Raw genomic sequence first — 16,903 nt, forward strand, 5'->3', positions numbered from 1 at the left:
TTCTTTCTTTCTTTCTTTCTTTCTTTCTTTCTTTCTTTCTTTCTTTCTTTCTTTCTTTCTTTCTTTCTTTCTTTCTTTCTTTTTGAGACATGATGTGCTTTTAATCCAGAAGATTTGGAATCTAGGGCCCTTCTACCTGGATAGGAATGCTACCTAGGATCCCACCTGGGTTACTGACACTTTATGATTGCTTTGACCTATAAAAATACTGATGATATTGCTTCTTCTACCTGGAATGTTTCTTTTTTCCCCTCCGTCTCATCTGGCATGATCACACTCAAATAAGATGTTCTTTATGAGGACTTTCCCAGACCCTCAGAAGAATCAGAGTTCTCTGCTGTGCTCTAGAACACTTGGCTGTCATCTCTCTATTACATGTCCTTAGGTTGCACTGGAACTGAAACATGCCTGCCTCCCCTTCAGACCAGAAGCTCTTAGAAGGTGGGAGACTATCTCATATCCCTATCTGCTTTGCAATGGCCTGACATTATGAGTAGGACTAAGTAGGTGTTCAATAAATATTTATTACTTTAATAAATAGATGAATAAGTGAATTAATTGGGGCCTTTTACAACACGTACAAAATGTGTGGACCTGGGCAAACTATGTCACTTCCTTTAACCTTAGTTTAATCATCTTTAAAATGAGCCAATGTGATCAGATGATGTCAAAATTCCCTTCAAATTCTGTCATCTTATGGGCATGTAATTCAGTAAGCATTTTTATATGTTGCCTCTGAGTTTGACTAAGAAACTTTCATATACATCCAAAGCTTATTCATTATTCCAAATGTTATGTACAACCTCAACTCCAAATATCTCAGATGGAGGAGTTCTGTTTATCTCCACTTCAAAAGACTAATGGGTTCAAATGCTAATGACATTCCTCCAACTATGGGCAAAAAGGGTCAACCATATGGTGTAAGAGAAAAATCGCATTAACCATTTAAGCATCCTTTCGATCATCCAGCTTCATTAGCCATAGCTTTGGAAGTTTTAACAGCAATCTATAAATTTGAGACCAGGTGAAATTAGCTTATTTGATACTGTTATAAAACACCTCCAACGAGTCTTCTTCTCCACTCTCATTGAGAAATGCAGTGAGGGACCAATTGCTCTTTTGCTGTTCTTAACTAAGTTTTTGGTGTGGAGAGCTTTAACCTACAAAATCTAACTAAATCCCCCTCTTTTTCTGGTCTGATCTAAGCCTGAGAGGACAGAGAAAAGAAGAAGGTCTTGAGACATTTGTACACAAATCCAAATGACAATTTTGTGAGGAAATACAACTAGCAAGGAGGCTGCATTCTCAGGGACTTCTGTATGTTGCCATACCTAGAGCAGGCGGCCCAGACCTCCTTAAGTCCCAAGACCTTGAGTACAATTGAAATTACATCTCTGAAGATTCTTTCTCTCTCTTTCCTTCTTTCTTTTCTTTTCTTTTCTTTTCTTTTCTTTTCTTTTCTTTTTTCTTTTCTTTTCTTTCCTTTTCTTTTCTTTTCTTTCCTTTTCTTTTCTTTTCTTTCTTCTTTTCTATTTTTTGAGACAGGGTCTCACTCTGTCTCCCAGGCTGGAGTGCAGTGGTGCAATCTCAGTTCACTGCAACCTTCGCCTCTTGGGTTCAAGCAATTCTTGTTTCTCAGCCTCCTGAGTAGCAGGAATTACAGGTGCACACCACCACGCCCAGCTAATTTTTGTATTTTTAGTAGAGATGGAGTTTTGCCATGTTGGCCAGGCTGGTTTCGAACTCCTGACCTCAAGTGATCCACCCACCTCTGCCTCCCAAAGTGCTGGGATTACAGGTGTGGGCCACCGTGCCCAGTCTACGATTTTCTATCTATGAGAGAAGATCACCAATTTGGTTCCTTTGTCAATTTTGACCTCATGTAACTATGAAATCATTATTTTCCGGGAAGGACAGTCTTTCTTTGTGTTTGATTAAGAAGTTAAATGAACGGTTTGTATTACAATCCCATCACCTAGGAGGGGATGCTCTGCTTTTGAATTAGAAGCTGGGTAACAAACAGCTTCTTAGGTCTTCCTTCCAGATGCCAGGCATTGCACAACTACAAATTATTGGCTGACCGATGCCAAGGGAGACAATGCCCCCAACTGGCCACATAAAAAAAGCAAAATGAAAATAATGATGAAGAAATTAGAGTTTACTTACTGACTTCCCTTTGTAGGTGAAGAAACAGGCTCAGAGAAGTGAAGTAGCTGCCCAAAGTTCCAAAACTAGTAAGTCTAATTCTAAAGCATGTAACTTTCTGTGTATGTGTATATATAACAGATTACATTTAAAAAATACAAAGTCCTAGACATTTGTCTGTTCATATTCATTCATTTCACAAAAGAAAAAAAAAAAAGAAAAGAACACTGAGGTGACACACGGAGTGCTCAAAGGCATACATCATACAGAAAGGTTTAGAACTTGAGTCTGTTTAACTTCAGCACATTGGTTGGTGTGGAGGACCACACTGTGCAAGGAAGGCTTGCACAGCTGTGGAAAGAGCACATGGCGAGGCTCCCATCAAACCCTGGCCTTGACACTATCAGCTATTTGACCAGTATATTATCTAAATTTTACCAATGAGAAAAAGCAGGCTAAGATAATAATCACATTGTTGCATTTCATGAATAGTAAGCCAAGACGATGTGTGTATTTCCAACATATCAGAGGCTCAATAAAGGTCATGTCCCTCCTTCCTTGAGCAGGACCATTTAATATTTTAATATTATTTTTATAATTTCAAAACTAACTCATGCACACGATAAAAATTTCAAAAAGATGCAGAGAGTTAATGAAAAAAAAAAGGTTATTCTCTTCCTAATGCCCTTCCCCAGTGGTAATCATTTTTAACCTTTTCTGATTTCTATTATTCTCATCATTAGTTCCATAATTCTAAATATTATTATTGTGGTTTTATTCATTTATTTATTCATTTAGTTACTTTAAACAATATACTTCAACTTTCAGTTTTTATTCTATCAAATTTTGGCAATTTCTTCTCTCATGTGATAGAATGAGAAAATTATCACCCGCCGTCTCTTATTCATGTAACACTTTCACAGTCAAATATGGGAGCTCTACAATTACTTTTACATTGTCCAGGTTCACAACGTAATTACATTTTATCATCTACTATAATGAAATGTTTTTTGTGTGTGTCTATAGGTTGATCTGTACATGGAAACCAATAAGCAATTTGTAAAATATTTGATCATATCAATACTAGTAAGTGCTAGACCAAGTATGGTATCTTGACCAAGATGGAAAGAAAATAGAATTATTGTCACTAATACTTTAATGTTAAAAGATAATGATCCAAGCAATATATTCCAAGTGATTTTTTTTTCTTTCCTTTAATACTTTGAAGCATCACACATTTTAGTTTGCTTTATGCTTGATTCTTAAATTTACAATACAGTTTTATATTGATCTTACTGTTTCTAGTTTCTTTTTTCTTGATTATCAAAGAAACATATCCCTTATTTAAAATATCTATAATAATATCTATATTTTAAATTCATCATATTAATTATCTAGCTGTCCTATTTGGACTGATTGCTTTCCCAGCTGCTGCATTGTTGTCTGACTGAGATTAAATAAAAATCAATCCTGGACTTGTTTCTTGAATCTCATGTCTTTCTTTTTAGTGTGTATGTGTTTATGGTTTTGCTGCAATACTCTCAAGTATTTTATCACCAGAAAGAGTGTATAAAAAGTAACTTTCTGAGTTCTTATGTAAATGAAAATGTCTTTATTCCACAATGTTTTAGGATTTCTCTGGTTGTTTCTCATGTTGTTGATGAGAAGTAGTTGTGAAACTGATCACTTTTTGGCTTAATTTTTTGTTTTTTCTTTTTGTTTAATTCTCTCTCTCTCTTTCTCTTTCTCTCTCTCTCTCTCTCCTTCTCTCTCTCTCTTTCTCGGCACCTAAGCTTGTCTTTTTTGTTCTTAACATGCTGAACTTTTACAAGGATGCATACATGAGAATGTGGATCATGCTCCATTCCTTCTGCTTGAGCTTCAGTGGACCTTGCAACCTAAAGAATGCTGGTCTTTGACTCTGAAAATATTTGTTCTTTTATTTATTTGATACATTTCTTTTTTATTTTCTGTTCTTCTTTTCTGAAACATCTATTAGCTGTATTGTGGTTACCCTGAATTGGTCTTATCTTTTACTTTTTCTCTTTCATTTACCTATTTTTGATGTTTGTTCTACTTTTTGTGAGAAATTCCTGATTTTTATCTTTCATACTTTTTAAATTTTTTGACCAATCATGATTTTGAAATAAATTTCAAATACATTTTTTCTTATTGAGCAAGTGTTCTTTTTTAGTGATTCTCATTTTTGCAAAAATTTTGATGTTATTTAAAATTTGTCTAACAATAATCATACTTTTACATTCTCCTTTGCTCTCTGGATTAACTTTATTTCCTCTTCAAGAGATGAGTAATTTTCATTTCTTATCTTGCTTACCACCACCATCTAGGTGTAGAGCAAATCTTAGGTGCCCATTCATAGTTATGAATGAAGAATTCCTTCATTAAAACAGATAGCTGCCATGGGTTTCTTTCAATGTTTTGCAGGTTTGTTTGCCCAGCAAGCCCTTCTCCTGAAGGGGGCAACTGATCGTGAACTATGTGTGAGTGTATGTGTGCGCATGTTGACTGGCAAGTATTAGATTGAACTTCGGGAGCAAACTGCCCTGCCTGCACCTTCCCACCTCCCACCAGCCTGTCAAATAAAAGTTTTACTCTGAGGACATCTCTAACACTTGGCCCCCCAAGACTACTCACGGCACCTGTTCTATTTCTATAGCGTGTCGTAGGGAGTGCTCTGCCCAGAGGCAAGTCACACAGGTTGCTCTGTATAGGTTGAGTAGTTCAGATGGTCCACAAAGAGCCTTTTGATTAAATAACGTAGATAAGACTCCTTCATTCTTGGCCTTTCTTACCCACCAACTTCAAGTTTTGAACCTGTTTAGTGATCTGTTAATTAAAGCAGCGCCAGCCTCTCACACAGCCTTCTCCTCTCTGTTTTGGTTATCTACTTTCTTATGGATTAGCTACTTATTTGAATTAATCCGTTTTTCAACTTTCAGAAGTTACTTAAATTTCCCAGTATTTTGATGTGCCTACTTTGTTTTTCTACATTATTGTTTTATGCCCTGGTGTTTATTTTTCTGTATTCCAACAAAAATTGAGAAGAAATTGCAGGTCAATATGCATGTTCAGGTCTCCATTATGAACAAGAAACACCCAATCATTTTTTTAAAATACTGCAAACTTTTGAAGAGATTATATAAAATCTTTGACATTTTTTTTCACAGTTCTCTGTCTTAGTCTGCTTAGGCTGTCATACCAAAATACCACAGACTGGGTGCCTTAAACAACATAAATTTATTTCTCAAAGTGTGGAGGAAAGTCCAAGATCAAGGTACCAAGCAATTTGGTTCCTGGTAAAGGCCTCTTCCTTTCCTGGCTTACAGAAGGCTGCCTTCTCATTGTGTACTCACATGAGAGGGGTCGGGGAGAGGCAGAGTGGGAGAGAGAAAGAGGAAGAGAAAGATACCCTCCTATAACTCCAGAGCCCCACCCTTAGGACCTAGTTAACCTTAATTACCTCCTAAAGACCCTATCTGCAGACATAGTCACTTTGGGGCCTAGGCTTTTAACATAAGAATTTTGAGGGGACATAATTCTGTCCATAGCACCTCTAATCATTTTATTATGAGGAAAGAACATTTTAAAATACAGGTTATAAAAACTATGGAAACCCCAGAAAACAACTTCCTGTTGACAATATCATCCTGGACATAAGAATGGGCAAAGATTTCATGTCAAAGACACCAAAAGCAATCACAACAAAAGCAAAAATTGGCAATGGGATCCAATTAAACTTAAGAGCTTCTGCACGATGAAAGAAACTATTAACAAAGTAAACAGATAACCTACAGAATGGGAGAAAATATTTGCAAACTATGCATCTGACAAAGGTCTAATATCCAGCATCTATAACAAACTTAAACAAATTTACAAGAGAAAAACAAACAACCCCATCAAAAAGTGGGCAAAGGACATGAACTGACACTTCTCAAAAGAAGATATACATGTGGCCAACAAGTATATGATAAAAACCTCAATATCACTGATCATTAGAGAAATGCAAATCAAAACCACAGTGAGATACCATCTCACACCAGTCAAAATGACTATTATTAAAAAATAAAAAAAAGACAGATACTGGTGAGGTTGCAGAGAAAAGGGAACACTTAGACACTGTTGGTGGGAGTGTAAATTAGTTTAACCATTATAGAAAGCAGTATGGCAATTCCTCAAAGACCAGAAATACCATTCAACTCCGCAATCCCATTACTGGATGTATACCTAGAGAAATGTAAACTCCTCTATCATAAAGACACATGGGCACACGTGTTCATTGCAGCACTATTCACAATAACAAAGACATAGAGTCAACCCAAATGCCCATCAGTGACAGATTGAATAAAGAAAATGTGGTACATGTACACCATGGAATACTATGCAGGCGTGAAAAATAACAAGTTCATGTCTTTTGTGGGAACATGCATGGAGCTGGGGGCCATTATCCTTAGGAAACTAATACAGGAACAGAAAACCAAATACCACATGTTCTCATTCATAAGTGGGAGCTAAATGATAAGAACTTATGAACATACAGAAGGAAACAACAGAGACTGGGATCTATTTGAAGGGGGAGGGTGGGAGGAAGGAGAGAAGCAGAAGAGATAACTATTAGGCATTGGGCTTACTACCTGGTGATGAAATAATCTGTACAACAAACCCCTGTGGCATGTGTTTGTATATGTAACAAACCTTCACATGTACCCCCAAACCTAAAATAAAAATTTTAAAAATACAGCTTATTTTGGGAGGCCAAGACGGGCAGATCACGAGGTCAGGAGATTGAGACCATCCTGTCTAACACGGTGAAACCCTGTCTCTACTGAAAAAACTAGCTGGGGAAGGTGGCGGGTGCCTGTAGTCCCAGCTACTCGGGAGGCTGAGGCGGGAGAATGGCTTGAACCCGGCAGGCAGAGCTTGCAGTGAGCCGAGATCCGGCCACTGCACCTCCAGCCTGGGCGACAGAGCGAGACTCCATCTCAAAAAAAAAAAAAAAAAAAAAAAAAAAAAAAAAAAAAAACCGATACAGCTTATAGTATTTAATCCCAGAGAAATACGACACTTGGATAAGAGCTGAACTGTAGTACCAAAATCATTTCTGAGTACAAACTACTGAGATCAATTTAAACCTTGGATTTTTAAAAATAAAAAATTAAGACCTAGAAGACAAAGAACCCAGCACAGGTAAGTACAGATGGAAGTCAGTCACACATACATGTACACACACATGCACACAGCAGTTCACTAGTGTGTGCACACACTCACTCTCTTCTCTTCCAATGGGTAACATGAACCTCTAAATCATTGCCTGCAACTTCAAACCCATTTCTGGGGCCACATATATTTTCAGTGAGACCTTGCTGGACCTTATTGGCAAAAGCACATGGCAATGAAAATGTCCTTGACAATCTTTTGATCTGTTCTTACAAAATAGAAAATTCAGATTAAGGGAAGATTATGCCAAGGGGAAAGATATTAGAGTGGGAAGAGCTTTTTGATGACGGCTTGTTCAGTTTGTCCACTGCCACATACTTTCTATTGACAATATCCTGCCTAATGGTTTTTTCTTGATTATCTCCAGTAATGAGAAACTCCTAACCTCCAGAGGCAGCACTTTTTTTTTTTTTTTTAACAGCCTGGTTAAAAGGCCTTTAAATCTAACCCTGATCTAACTTGTGTCCTTCCTAGTCATGCACTCTAGCTGTGTCCTGTACAACATATAGCACACGTCAAAACCATTGTCATAGAGAAGGAGAATTTGATTTTTCATGTTTAATGGGACAGGTAAGAAAGAGATCTTTTTCATGTCAGAGAGTTGTCACTTCCCTACCTAAAAATGCTTGCATTTCTCAAGCAGGTCTTTTACAAGATACAAGCTTGTTAAGTGAAAGCTTTAAAAATAATTCCATTACCCACCTGACAAAGACAGAGTGACAGCTGATCATTAGAGAAAGAAAGTCTTCATGGATGATGCACAAGTTGCAAAAGACGTGGTTTCACCCATTATAAAAAGAGACGTACAGTGACATCCCACCAGGAGAAGTGTGTTTGCTGGTGGCCTCCAGCATTTTTATAGCTTCTGTTGATAGATGACATTCACTGCAAATGAGCATCAAACTGTTAAAGAAGGTCTGTGGTCGAAAGAGTTTACGAGTCTTAAGCTACCCCCTCTCTGACTGCCTGTAAAGAGACTGCTGGAAGGTTCAGGAGTGTGGACAGCCCATGCTGCCATTCCTGTTGCAAAGGCACACAAAAGGCTGTGTGTCCATTTGAGTGTTCCTTGTCTATCCTAGGGGCATGTCAAAAATGTAGAATCAAGATCCCCAGATCATAAGGCTAGGAGGTGTTTAGAGTCATCATCTCTAGTTCCTTTAGCATATAGATAGGAAATTAGATGACCAGTCATACAGGAAGTCAGTGACAGAGAAAATACTATAATCTGAGGCTTTGGTTTCCTGGTCCAGAGATGCTTTTCTCTATCCTTGACTCTCCTATTACAGCTTACGGTTCTTCATGACCTTGACCTCGCCCCCACCCCCGTCTGACCCTCTCCTGACACTCTCCCCTTGATCATTCTGTCCTAGCTACATGGACATCCTTACTATTCGTGAGATACACCAAGCAATCTCCCACCTCAGGGCCTTTGCACTTCCCGCCTGGCTGCCAGGCGCACTCTTCCCTCAAGGGCACATGGACCAATTCTACACTGCGTCTAGGCCTCTGTCTAGATGTCACCTCCTCCTCAGGAGGCCTTCCCTGATCATTGTATCTAAAATAGAACTTCCTGTCACTTTCTATCTTCTTTCCCTTATTCATTTGTCTTCTCAGCATTTACCAGTGTCCTGACAATATAGTGGAAATCAAAATATTTATGTATGGTATGTGTGTATGCAAGTACCTCTGTTTCCAAGAAACGTGAGTTCCATGATGACAGGAGCCTTGTGAGTTTGTCCATTATTCTATCCCCAGCATCTAGTGGGTTCCAATAATTATTTCTAAAGGCATAATTAAATAACACATTTGGAAGTGTTCTCTGCTCTTTATAAGTTTAGATGGCACAATGCACCACTCCGTACCCAGGAGTTTGGTTCAGAACCTCATCCCACTAAAGACAGTATAGCTCCCTTGTCTTTCATCTCCTTTTCCAATTCTTAGTTGCACTCAGATATTCACTGAGCGTCTATTATCCTGCATTAGTAATTGTTCCAGACTCTGCCTGGCTTACAGATGGCTGCACTCTCACTCTGTCCTCAAATGAGGGAGGTTGAGGAGGGGAAAGGGGAAGTTAGAATTTAAAGAGACCCACTCTTTGTCTTTTAGCTCAAAGTTCTCGTATAAGAAAAGAAAACCACAAGTCATTGTGTACGTTCAGAGGTGGAACACGAACAGTGTATTATGGGACGCAAAAACACTGTGGGGAGAAGTCATGGTCTGGGAACTGACCCCTAGTGAACGAGAAAGGAGAGTCAGCCTAGAGAGATCATCCTAGGAGGGGATAATGGCATTTGACAATGCCAGAAGCATCTGGAGAGACGAGGTTCAGAGGCAGAAGCAACTCAAAAGATGACAGGGAAGGGTGAATGAATCATCAGTGCAGGCAGTTACCGATGCCTAGAACACCAGGAGACACCTTGCTGCTATAGGAGCCGTGACGGAGCACATTTCCTTCACACTGTATTGTCAGCAACTTGCAGATAAGGACTGGGTTCTTTCATATCCAGCCCACAAATGTTTGTTAAACTAGGTAATGAATACACTCAATCAAGTTTGTTAAACTGAGTAGTGAATACAGCCACTGATTTAAAAGGCACGTATGTATTCATAGGAGAATAAGCACAGAGGATTCAGCATCAGGAGATCTAGAATGCTGGTCCCTGGGCTCTGCCAGCAGCTGTGTTAGTTCAGGCAAGGCCCATGCTTGATCTGCATCTTCAATTAACCACCAACTCATCAATAAAGAGGGTAAAAGAAATCAGTTATAAAAGACCTTCCAACTCTGACATCCTAGAATCCCATAAAAAATTCTCTAGGCATGTTTTTTGACACTGGCTAATGTTAATTATTTCAGAAATACCATTGTATTTGCAGGTCTTAAGAAAATTACTCTTTACCACAGCGATGACCAAGGTCCTTCCAAATAGCTAACATGCCAAAGCATGGTTAGAGGCCATTTATCCACAGGTCCGTTTCCGAGAAACCTGACTCATTCAGAACCTTTTGATCCTGAGCTCATCAAAAGAGTCCCCTGAGTACCCACATTAGCTGTTGAAAGTCCTAGCATTAATGACTATGTGCATTGTTGCTCATGCCCTTTCGCAAAGCCTTATGAAATCTAGATTCTTGTTTTCCATCAATTACTCAAGAATGCTGTTTCTTTCGCTGGAAATTGTATTCCTGTTTGTTCTTCCAGATGAACTCCTGCATATTTTCAGAGTTTATCTCAAATTTCCTTGGTCCCTGAGCTACAACTACATCTTCCTACTGCCTACAGAGTTTGTTGCTCCGTCTTCTAGGTTGTACCTTCCATATGGCCTTTGCCATTCTGTATTGTGGCTATGCTATTGAGAGTTTAAGCTTGTTGATGCCTGCGTCATGCTTTATTTACACTATTTCCTGGCATCAAATTGATGTGCAGGGAGTGTTTTCTGGAAACTTCTAGTGATTTGGTTTCCTGGACGTTAGCAAAAGAAACACAGTAACTAGGAAAAGAATGGTTGAAGAAGGCATTCAGGAGAGACAGTTATGTGAGTCCTAAGAAAAATCACAGTTGACATTGCAAGATACTGAGGGAGGAGACAAAGGACTTAAAACCAGATACAGATCTGCATTACTGCTCAGGATGCTAATGGGTGTTTAGAATGACATCTCTGAGTGGTTTTGAAATTACGTAGTTATGTATGGCAGATGGGAATTCAGAATTTCTGGAAATGTCAAATACATTTCAGAAAGATGTCTATTAAAAAGAGCTTACTATACTTGTTTGGTGTTTGACAAGCTTAACTTCAGTTATCTGGAAAAGCCCAAGGTGCCAGATGAATGAGACATTACCTCAAATTATAAACTGACAAGATTTGATTAAATGCTATCATACGCCCAGCACTGTGCAACATATACTGTGACAAATGAAAGGCTGGACTTTCAAGGGAGTGAAGAGGCAAAGCTGGCACAGCAAAAATGGTCAGAGTACAAGTTAGCACCCAATGGACTGGCACAGAGCAGTGGGTGACAGGCCATTAGCAGAGGGAGGAAAGATCAAGCTAGGCTAAAAGACATAGGGGAGGGAGGCTTCCTGCAAGAGGTGGTACTTGAGCGAACTCTTGCAGACTAGGAAGGTCAAGATTAGTAAAGGCAAGGGAAGAGAAGATTCTCCAACTGCTGGGGGCCACTCAAGCAAAGGCTGTGAGGCGAGACTGGCAAGAGTAAGTGATATCAGCAGTTCAGTAGTAGAGTATCAAGTAGGATAACATATTGCATAGTATGTTGGATTTGGGGACTATTGACAGTTAGGCAGAAGTACCTGGATCTAGATGTAGAAGGCAAGAAAGAGAAATAAATGAGCTGAGAAGTGAGTAGGGCAATTATCTAGTCTAGTTTCCACTAGATGATCATGTCACAAGTAGCCTGGTTGCATGGAATCCATCTACATCTCTTTGTCCCATCAACCAACCACAACCTGAGACTCAGGCAGCAGAGTGTACAGACTGCATGGCACAGATTAACAGGCTCTGGTCTTCCTCTGTAGGATCTTGCTTTGACTATTTCATCTCAGAAAGGTTCAACTAATTTATTTCACAGATGGAGAAACTATGTGTTAGAGAAGCAAAGTGATGTAGCACTAGTGATGGAGCTGAGACTAGAATCCAGATCTCAATACCCTGACTCCAAGTCCAGGATTATCATTATCTTGTACATGACCTTTCTCCTCTGTATTTGCACATAATCTGTTCCATTAAATATTTCATTTGTAGCTTGTTTTATACCAGCAGGCTATAAAGACAACAATTACATAAGTACAAGAAGGGTAAAGAGTTTCAGAAAGGGAAGATGGAGCATCCAAGGACCATCAAGATTGGAAAGTTGATACCATCTGTAGGCCTAAAAGCCTAAGAAGAAGAGTGGTTACCCGTGCAATCTAAGAGCTGTAGTGATAGGACAGGGATTGCCCTGGCCAAGAGTAGAGGAACACAGGCATTGTTAAACCTGCAGCCCAGAGGTGGTGAGGGTGGGGGGGGGGGGGGGCGTGGTGGGCGTGAGGCTGCTCATTAATATCCTGACAAACCCAACTGGAACTTGAGAGCAAGGAAGTCAAATAGTGGAGTCCATCCAGATCACTGCCCAGGGCACAGAGCAGGGACAAGAAGGGTACAGAGTCAATCTGGAGGAGCAAATGGAGGTGATTCTCAAAACGGTTCTGTGATGCTCTTGTCCACCATCCTTGTCACCCTCACTCCTTGTTCCTGAGACCATCACAGTCTTCCTTCCCTTTGTCTTCTGCTAGTGCATAAGGGTAGACACAGGAGATGAAAGGCAACTTTTAGAAAACTCATAAAGACTTTCTGACTAAGGGGAAAACCAGAGGGATAAAAGTTCAGAATGATTTAGTGTCTTCTAGGTCCAAGGACACAGAAGCAGAGAAAGAATACACTAGACTTTCTTTTATTTAAACTTTTACTTTAAGTTCAGGGATATATGGGCAGGTTTGTTACATCAGTAAATTTTTGATTTTTGTCATGGGGGTTTGTTGTACAGATTATTTCATCACCCAGGTATTAAGCCTAGTACCCATTAGTACTTTTTCCTGATCTCTCCCTCCTCCCACCCTCCACCCTCTGATAGGCCCCATTGTGTGTTGTTCCTCTCTATGTGTCCGTGCGTTCTCATCATTTAACTGTCACTTATAAGCAAGAATAGGTGGTATTTGGTTTTCTGTTCCTGCATTAGTTTTCTAAGGATAATGGCCTCCAGTTCTGTCTACGTCCCTGCAAAGGACATGATCTTGTTCTTTTTCATGGATGCATAGTATTCTGTGGTATATATTACCACATTTTCTTTATCCAGTTTGTTATTGATGGGCATTTAGGTTGATTCCATGTCTTTGCTACTGTGATAGTGCTGCAGTGAACATATGAGTGCATGTGTCTTTGTAATGAAATGATTTATATTCCTTTGTGTATATACCCAATAATGAAGTTGCTAGGTCAAATGATATTTCTGTCTTTAGGTCTTTGAGGAATCACCACACTGTCTTCCACAATGGTTGAACTAATTTACACTCCCAACCAGTGTGTAAGCATTCTTTTTTCTCCATAACCTCTCCAGAATCAAGAATACACTAGACTTTCTGGATTAGGCCATGATATGTTAAAATGCCAGAAAAGGCCTGAATAAGGAAGCTAACTTCCTGGGTGAATAAACAAATAAATAATGCAAAACCAGTGATGACAATGACTCATGAGGACTCAATTCTCCTGAGCAGAACTCCAGGGGCCACTGCACTGGGACAGAAGGTTGATGTCCTCTTCTGCCTTCCCCACCTTCACAGTCCTCAGGACACCAAACTTCCCACTGCCTGTATTTCCAAAGTTGATCATGCCCACATTCAGCCCATACTTCAGGGAACAGTTTCTCCTTACCCACTGGGATAGAGGATCCTAGAGGAGTCCAGGATCTGCTCAGCAGACTAGGAGCTAAGTGAATGCTGATTAAATGGCTCCAGTACCCCTTGACTGATGATGTAATCTGGTTTGTAAAATTTCTGGTAGCTGCCTTCAATAACATTGCAAAACAGAAATGGGCCATTAAACGAGAGTTTGACCACCAGTTCACCTGGTTTGAATACAACACAAATTCCTTGAGCTCACAGTTTTTTACTCCTTTCTAAAAACCTCCTGGTGGCCCAGAAACCTCCCTCTGACCTGCAGAGTGCAAGGCAGGGATCTCCTCTCATACATTATAGAAAGCCTCTCACTGGGTTTTTGGGAGACAGTTACTCAAGTGACCTGACTTTGAAGCTGGCAAAAGTATCCCACAAACAGCATGTACCCATGTTTTTTATACCAAAGACCACGGTCTGTTGATTGTTGTAGAGCCTTGAGTTCAAGTGTTGACCTCCTCTCTATGGCTAAGTTCTGTCTACCCACTGCTTGTCAGTAACAGTGTTAGTGACAGTCCCTTCTGCTTGTGTCAGCCAGCCTTAGGGAACTGGGTCTTTCATGCCTACACTGAGCCCTGTGCTTGGAGTACAACAGGGAGATGAGAAATCCTTATTGAAGCAAACTGAAGGCCAAACAGAGGCATCATTGCCCATGCAAAGTGCTCTACTCCTCTCAGCATTTTCCGCAGAAAACACACTCTTGTTGAATGTCTCTTCGATTATCAGCCTTCACACAAGTGTGTCTCCAAATGCTGTGTTCTTCTAAGGCAAGAATTTTGAGCTCTCCAATTTCAACCTTGGAATTCTACTTTCTTTCATCTTCCTTTCTCTCCTACTATATTGGCAAATCTTGTCACTTGTATTTTTGAATCATGTATCCGAACCGATCATTCCTTACACCATCCTATCCCACTATCCTGTACTCATCTCCACTTCTCACCTGAGTTTTTGCAACAATCCCCAAATTCCTCACTCTGCTTTCACCCTTGTCCTGGCTCCATGTGGAGTCAGGTGGTCCTTTTAGAATACTAGGCACACCCTGTTTCTCCTCCTTCTAGTGACTTCCCATCTTACTGAGAGCAAAATGCATCTTTGTCAACACCTACGGGATTCACTATGATCTGGCTTTGGTCTCCTTCCATTCTCCTCCCTGCTTAGACTCCAGGGCCTTTGTCTTTGCTTCTTCTACCTGGAATTCTTTTCTCCAAAATACCTACATAATTTGTTTCTGTTTTTCTTTCTAATTGTGCTAAAATGTCACCTCATCAGACAGGGTTCCTCTGAGCATCCTATGCAAAATAAAACCTCCACGAAACTCTGCATGCCTCTCTTACTGATTCATTTTTCTTCCTGGCACTTATCACCAGCTAATACTTGATACATTTATTTATTTGTATGTCTGTTTACTGTCCTTCCTTTATTGACTCTACCAGCCTCTAAAATATTGGTTTTTTAAGTGCCGAGGTTCTTATTTTATTGCCATATCCCCAGTGCTGAAAACAGTGACTGGTTCATGAAAAACTTAACAAATATTTTTCAAATGAATGAATGAATTGTGAAGCTATAGAAAGTTTCAGAAGGCCTATGAAATTATATCCTAAATTGTGACACATTTTTCCAAATGATTTCTAAAATGATAAGCAGTTTTTTCAAGGGTCCTTGACTGATAATTTTAAGGAACTGAAGAGGGCCTGAGTAAACATCAGGAGTCTTGTGATCACATCTTGGCTATGGAGCTTCACCTACCTGAGGTTCAGTTTCTTTCATCCACAAAGTGGACATGCAATGGCTATTTCAGCTCTATTACATTTGCAAGGGCCAAAGTTGCTGAAGCCTCCCCTATGCATATGATTGTGGTCATATAATGACCAACATATCCATCCTTCTAGTCTCAAGAAACTTACAGTTCAGTTAAACAATGTAAGGGAGGGTGGTGATAAATTTTACCAACTGTGAGATGCTAATGAGAGCCACTGTAGATATTCTTGCTCAAGGCCACACAACTACAAAGAGAATTTCCATAAAGGAATCTTCTTGCCTATTCCTATCTCACCCCTCCATATTCTAGTGCACATTTTCAGGGTAGCAAATAGTGATTAAGACTGCATTTGCCACTGTTGCCTGGCATTTAGCCGAACCTCTGTGAAGAGTGTTTATATGCTGAGAACTCACATGACATCTTTCCTGCAACCTTATGGGGCTGCAATCATAATTAAATGAGATAAAGCCTGTACAGCAGTTAGTATAGTACCAGAAATGCACTTATTGTTAGCACATACCTGCTAAACTTTTGCTAATGCTGAAGATAATGTTTAAGTGATAATAGAAAGAACTTGGAAGGATAGAAGAAAGGCGAAAGAGGAGGAGAATTGAAAATACATATTTTGATTGTTTCATCTATAATGCTATATCTTCTTTGTGTATTGTATCAATCAGGCGTTCACCAAACACCTTTGGAAATCATAGAGATGATGAGTAAGACACAGACCCCGACCTTGAGCTCTGCCTTAGGAAGAGTAATTCAGATGCTCGTATAAGATAGATGAGAACCATGGGTTGGGCTAAAGGCAGAAACTTGGCATGCATTGTCTGTAGTAGTTGAGGTGAGAAATTGGGACCAAAGGAGGACAATCAATGGAAGAATAGCGAAGGAAAAAACATAGGGATGTTTTGAAGAAAAAAACTATAAGGGTTTGGTAACAAATTTTCATTATTTAATAACTTCACTTATTTAGTTTCTTTTCCTGAGTGTTTTTCTCTATGCTCTTCCACATCTACTGGAAGTATAAGGATATAGGCACCATGAAGAGAAACATTTGTTTTGTTGCTCCCAGGAGCCAGCCAGAGTATTAGGAAGTCTATATATATCATTGTATTTAATATTCAGAAGACCCCTGTACTAAGTATTGTCATTCTTATCTCTAGTTATGGAGACTGGAGCTCAGAGGCAAAGGGTAAACAGCTTGCTCAAGCCACACAGCTAGGCTGAGCTGTGGCTAAAACTTCAAGTTTGTGGATTCTAAGCCTTTGCTCTTTCTACTGCATCAGGGGTGACTAGGGCATGGTTTATATCACTGAGGGCTT

This window comes from Theropithecus gelada, chromosome 13 (assembly GCF_003255815.1).
Source record: "Theropithecus gelada isolate Dixy chromosome 13, Tgel_1.0, whole genome shotgun sequence".
Taxonomy (NCBI): Eukaryota; Metazoa; Chordata; class Mammalia; order Primates; family Cercopithecidae; genus Theropithecus; species Theropithecus gelada.